Raw genomic sequence first — 6,682 nt, 5'->3', positions numbered from 1 at the left:
TGATGACAAATTGTAAATGGAATGCATGGCTATCATTACTTCTTATTATTCTATTATTTGTTTTATCCTGTTTTCTTTTTCACTGTCTTGTAAACTATGAGGGCAATTTAGAAATGTTGTAAAGTAAGCAATTAAATGGGTTTTGTTCACCACTCTTCTATGTCACCTGGAGCTCTGCCTCTTTTTATTATAAAAAAAGAAATATCTCATGTGATTAATAATTTTAGATCTGGAACTTTGTTACCTTCTTTCACTTCTTTCTGAACTTTTAAAATAGATGTTCAAAACATACATATGAGCTTTTATTTTTTGTTTATATCATTAGTCTGTTCCCAGCCACTAACACTATTTATTGTTTACAAATACAATATCTGCTGACATCTCAATTCAGGCCAGCCTCATCATGATCAATATGATTTATAAACTAGGACTATTGGGGCACTTTGAATCTGAAGGCAAATATGTGCTTTTGTGTACCTCGGGGACACAAGCATCACATTTGCCAGTGATGGCTTAAAGGAATCACATCTTTTCTTGGGCTTACATAGCTGGCCTACACAGCTACCAGCCATTCTTGGGGGTGGGGGGGGATTTGGAACTATAGTACTTGGGCCCTTCACATTCCTGATGTTTCAAAGTATCTTTTAACCTTCAAATCCAAAGTGCTGCCCAAGCCAACTATGTTTTTGCATGATAGGTAAATATTAATTAATTCATTAAACAATCCATGGTTTAACTACACAATGCAAACCCAATAAAGAATTGAACCCAACTTCTCCATTAGAGTTCTAATAGGCATTTTACAATGAGACTGTCTTGTCCTTTTTTTTCTGCCATGACAAAGAAATATCACTATACTGCTTTATAAAGCCTTAGTAAGACCACACTTAAGAATACTGCATCCAGTTTTGGTCACAATATTATAAAAAAGATGTTGAGACTCGGGAAAGAGTGCAGAAAAGAGCAACAAAGATTATTAGGCGGCTGAGGCTAAAACATGAAGAACAATTGCAGGAATTGGGTTTGTCTAGTCTAGTGAAAAGAAGGACTAGGGGTGTAACCTGATAATGGGTACATATTATCACATGTGGTGAACAAGCCCAAAAGCAAAAAATAAATAAATAAAATTGACAAAAATACACACATGGCATAAAAAAAAAAATAAAGCAACATATAGATCTTCTAAAGTCAGAAGTATTTTTGTTGCATATTTTACCAGAAAAATATAACAAAGGGAGTTCATATTTAATTTTACATGTGTTAACAACAGTCAGAATTGTGTTTGCACAACAATGGAAAAATGAAGAAATCACTACAGATGAAACTAATGAAAAATATTAGAATGTGCAGAAATGGATAGATTAACACTTAAAATTAAGGAAAAGGAAGAAACTGAGTATTTTTAACATGGGATTTGTTTTATCAATGGCTACATAGCAGAAACAGAAGTTAGAAGCTTAAAAGTATAAGAGAAAGATTAATTACAATGAAGATTTATTAAAATGGATAAATAGGTGATTATTGATGTTAAGAATATTATTAGCATATCAGTCAATTGTACACACATACACAGTCTATATGTATGTATGTATATATATATATATATATACGCACTGTGTGTGTGTGTGTGTGTGTGTGTGTGTGTGTGTGAAAAGGACTAGGAATGACATAATAGTATGTGTTCCAATATTTGCAAAAAAGGAGAGGGAGTCAACCTACTTTTCAAAGCACCTGAAGGCAAAACAAGAAACGATGGAAATTAATCAAGGAGAAGTAATCTATAACTAAGGATACATTTCTCAACAGAGAGAACAATTAACCAATGGAACAGTTTGTCTTCAAAAATAATAGGTGCTTCCTCACTGGAGGCTGTTTGAGAAACCACACCCAATTATAATTTTGCATTTTCTTAAAGATACAGTATTAAAATGTCTATCCTGGTTTATATATTTTCAACCCAAATAGCTGTTAGGTGACTTATATTCCTAACATTCTCCCCTTTTGGGTAAGACAATATATACAACCTTACATTCTAATTCCATAATCTTCACAGCAAGCCTTATGCTTTATAGAGCCTTGGGCCTTTGTAAAATGATCTGCTATATTGTTTTCTGACATACAATATTCTAGCTTAATCATCTCACTTTGTACACATTGTCTCACATTTAAATATCTTAAATATGTGTGTTTCGTTCTTGTTTTAACAGCAATATTTGAAGCCATCTGTATTGCTGATTGGTTATCTTCATAAACAACAATAGAATCTGTTACATTAATTCCCATATCAATTAACAGTTGCTTATACAAAACTAAATCTACATAACAAAGACAAACATGAGAATTCAGCCACCATTGTTGACAAACTTAGATGTTTCTAATAGACCTCCATCCAATCAACACATTTCCCAATAATACTACAGTACCCGATGTAGATTTTCATGTATTTATGTTTGTAGCAAAACTTGCATCAGCATATGCAGTTAAACTCAGTTCATCTTTAGGCTCCAAATACAATGCATAATGCATTGTTTGTTTCAGATATCTTAACACACGTTTGGCAGCTTGCCAGTGCCTTTCAATTGGCTCAACATCAAATCTCGCTAATTGATTAACACTGTATGCAATATCTGGCCTTGACCAATTACTGAGATAAGATAAACTACCAATCTAGGACTGATAAATGTTCTTATCAAAAATAGGACTTTGGACATCACTATGGCTAAACTCCTGGCTTGTTGGTGTTTTAGCCGGCTTACAAAGTTCCATTTTAAAACTTTTTAGTAATAGGTTAATTTTATCTGCCTGTGAGATCTTGTATCCTTCCCCTAGTTCTATCTATCTTTAAACCAAGATATTGTTTGATTTCTCCTAACTGTTTTATCTTAAATTTCCTCTCTAACAGTGATATTTTAGTAGCTTCTTGTTCAGTTTTGGTGATTAATGCTATGTCATCAGTAAATAATAGCAACAATGACATTACACCATTACTTTCTCTTTTGAAGAAACATGGATCAGCCATGCCAGCTACAAAACCTATCTTAGTTAATTCTTTAACTATACATTGGTTCCACTCATATCCTGATTGCTTTAAGCCATAAAGACTTTTTCAATTTCCAGCAATCAGTTGTATTAACATTTTTAATACCTAAAGGTTTCTTTAAATATATAGTGTGTTGCAATGGTGCATACAGATATGCCGTCTCTACATCCAAGTGATTTATAATGTATTTCTCCTTAGCTGCCCACACTAATGCTGCCCTTAATGTAGTAACCTTCAGACTAGATGCAAACACCTCATCATAGTCATTTGTTGTCTGATTGAACCCTTGTGCTACTAACTTGGCTTTATGGGTAACAGTCCCATCCACACCTGTCTTTAGCTTATATATCCATTTACATCCTATGGCATGTTTACCTGGTGGTAACTTAACATTTTCGTATACCTCCAGTCTTTTTAAAGATTCTAGTTCCTTATCCATTGCTTCCTGCCAAGCAAGCTGATCCTTAGCAGGATACAGTTTTAGTTCACTATGGTTACTTGGAACTGTAACTTGGCATACAACACTAGCCTGATATCTATCAGGTGGTTGTGTTACTCGGGTTGAACGTCTTGGTAATACAGGGCTAACTGGTAGACTTTCCTGTGCCACCTGCTCCTGTTCTTCTATCTCTTCCTGTGCCTGTTCTACTTCCTCCTGTTCTTCCTCTTTAATGGCTATTTGTGGTTTGCTGATTTTATCTTTAGGGACTATTTGGGTGTCAATAATAATATCATTGCTGGATTTCTTTTCCAGTTTATCCCATCCAACATGCTGAAGAAATTTTGCACTAGCACTACAATAAACATGAACCGTGCCTTGATCCCAGAATCTAAATGATCTATGGTTGGCTTCATAACCTACAAAAAATAATTTCTTAGCTCCATGTTCCCCTTTCATTTTTGTGAGGGAATATGCACCCATGCTGGAGCTCCAAATCTGTGTAGGTAACTTAAATTTGGTTTTCTGCCATGCCAATGAGTGAATGGCAATTCTCCAGTTGTTGTATTAACTACATTGTTTAACACGGTTGCTACACATTATGGCCTTATCCCACAGTGTTTCAGGTAAACCTGAATCAGATAACATAGTGCAAGCCATGGCTTGTAATGTTTGCCCTTTTCGTTCTACAAATGAGTTATGTTGTGGTCTGTAAGGTGCAGAACGTTTATTCTCAACACCACCCAATTTCAACATAGTTTGGAATCTTTTGTTAACAAACTCAGTCCCATTATCAGTAACTAACTACTTTACTTTTCATTTTTCTCTCAGCAAACCTCAGCCAGTTAAAGAAATGTTGGAATGTTTCTGTTTTGTTTTTCATGAGATAGCAGAAATCATAGCTTGAGTAATGATCCGTAATACTCAATATATAGCAGGCACCTCCTAAACTTGGTTTGTTAGGACCAATTATGTCAGCAAAAACAACCTCTAAAGATTTATTTATTTATTTATTTATTTGATTTGATTTGATTTGTCAATTGCTTACAAGATAATAGGTATAAGTATATACATAGTTATGAATACATGAAATGGGTACATATAAGAAAAATAAAAAACAATAGGACAGGGACAGTAGGCACGTTGGTGCACTTATGCACACCCCCTTCAGACCTCTTAGGAAAGGGGTGAGGTCAATAGTAGACAGGTTAAAGTTTTGGGTGTTTGGGGAAGAAACTACAGAGTCAGGTAGAGTATTCCAGACATTGACCACTCTGTTGCTGAAGTCGTATTTCCTGCAATCAAGTTTGGTGCGGTTAACCTTGAGTTTGTATCTATTGTGTGCTCTTGTGTTGTTATGGTTGAAGCTGAAGTATTCATTGACAGGTAGGACATTGCAATGTATGATTTTATATACTATACTTAGATCAGACCGAAGACAGTGTAATTCAAGGTTTTCTAGGTCTAGAATTTCAACTCTGGTGGCATAAGGTATTCTACAATGAGTAGAGGAGTGGAGAACTCTTCTTGTGAAATATTTCTGGACTTTCTCAACTGTGGTAATATCAGATACGTAATGTGGGTTCCAGACCGATGAGCTGCATTCGAGTCTTGGTCTAGCAAATGTTTTGTATGCTCTAGTTAGCAGTGTGATATTACCAGAGAAAATGCTACGTAGGATTAGGTTAACAACTCTTAATGCCTTTTTGGCTATGTAGTTACAATGGGCTCTAGCACTTAGATCATTAGAGATGAGTATTCCAAGGTCCTTTACAGAGCTTGGATCATCAATAAGATCTTGACTATTCAGCTTGTATTTTATTTTCTGATTTTTTTTGCCAATATGTAAGACAGAGCATTTATTTGTTGAGATTTGAAGTTGCCATTTTTTTTGACCATTCTGATACATAGTCAAGATCTTTTTGAAGGGTAGCAGTATTGTCTGTGGTATTGAACAGCTTTATATCATCAGCGAAAAGAACGCAGTTGCTCTTCATATGATCACAGAGGTCATTTATGTAGAGTATGAAGAGAGTTGGTCCTAGAACACTGCCTTGGGGGACACCACTATTGACAGGTACAGAATTTGATAGGACACTCCCAATTTTGACCATTTGTTGCCTGTTTGACAGGAATGCATCTATCCAGTTATACAGTTGTCCAGAGATACCATAAGATTTTAGTTTTAGGAGTAGTTTGTCGTGTACCACTGAATCAAAGGCTTTACAGAAGTCTATGTAGATTGCGTCTATTGCTTTGCCCTGATCGAGTTGTGTAGTCCATATGTAAGAGTTGCAGATTACAGGATAGTTTTTTCCTGAAACCAAATTGTTTATTGGAGAGTAGGTTGTTTGTCTCTAAGTGGAGGATAATGGATTGGTTAATAATTGATTCCATGACTTTACAGGTGACACAGCATAAGGAGATTGGTCTGCAATTTTCAACTAGGCTGGGGTCTCCCTTTTTGAAGATGGAAATGACTGTTGCTTGTGACCATAGGTTAGGCAAGGAGCTGGTCCTGAAAGATTTTTCAAAGATTATGCTTAGAGGTTCCGCTATGGCAGTGGATAGCTTTTTTTAAAGAAGTAGGCACATATTCCATCCGGTCCAATAGATAGAGATGGTTTTACATTGCGTAGTGCTTTTTCAACATTGTCTTCTGTAAAATCAATATGTATTAGATCATTGTAGTTGTCTGTGGTTCGGCTAGGAAATACTGGGCATGATCCATTGCTGTTTACAAATACTGAGCCGAAGAATGTGTTAAAGATGTTGGCTTTAATGGTGTTGTCATTGCAGTCTTTACCATTAGGTCCTATCAGGGGTGGGATGGACCTTGAGTCTTTTAGTTTGTTGTTTACAAAATTGTAAAAAGCGCAGGTGGAATTGGTGCATAGAAGGTTTTCCTCTTGTTTAATGTGATAATTGGTGCATTCAGTCTTTATCTGGTGGCATACATTTTTGTATCGGCTTTTGAAATTGGCAACGTGACCAGATTAGTTTTTCCGCCAGAGTGATTTCTTTTTGGATTGAAGTTTCCTTATTGTTATGGGTAATCTTTTTTGTTTTGGGAGTTGCTATTGGAGTTGTTGTTGGGAGTTGTTGTTGGTTCTTTGGTCTTAAACCCATTAAGTCTGTTTGCTGGAATAATCTTGCTTTTCTCTTGGCTACAAGCATTACAGTTTAAATACTTGCTACAGGGT

This window comes from Pseudonaja textilis, chromosome 4, assembly GCF_049901715.1.
Source record: "Pseudonaja textilis isolate UNSWEBS1 chromosome 4, rPseTex1.2, whole genome shotgun sequence".
NCBI lineage: Eukaryota > Metazoa > Chordata > Lepidosauria > Squamata > Elapidae > Pseudonaja > Pseudonaja textilis.
This window is presented reverse-complemented; position numbering follows the sequence as displayed.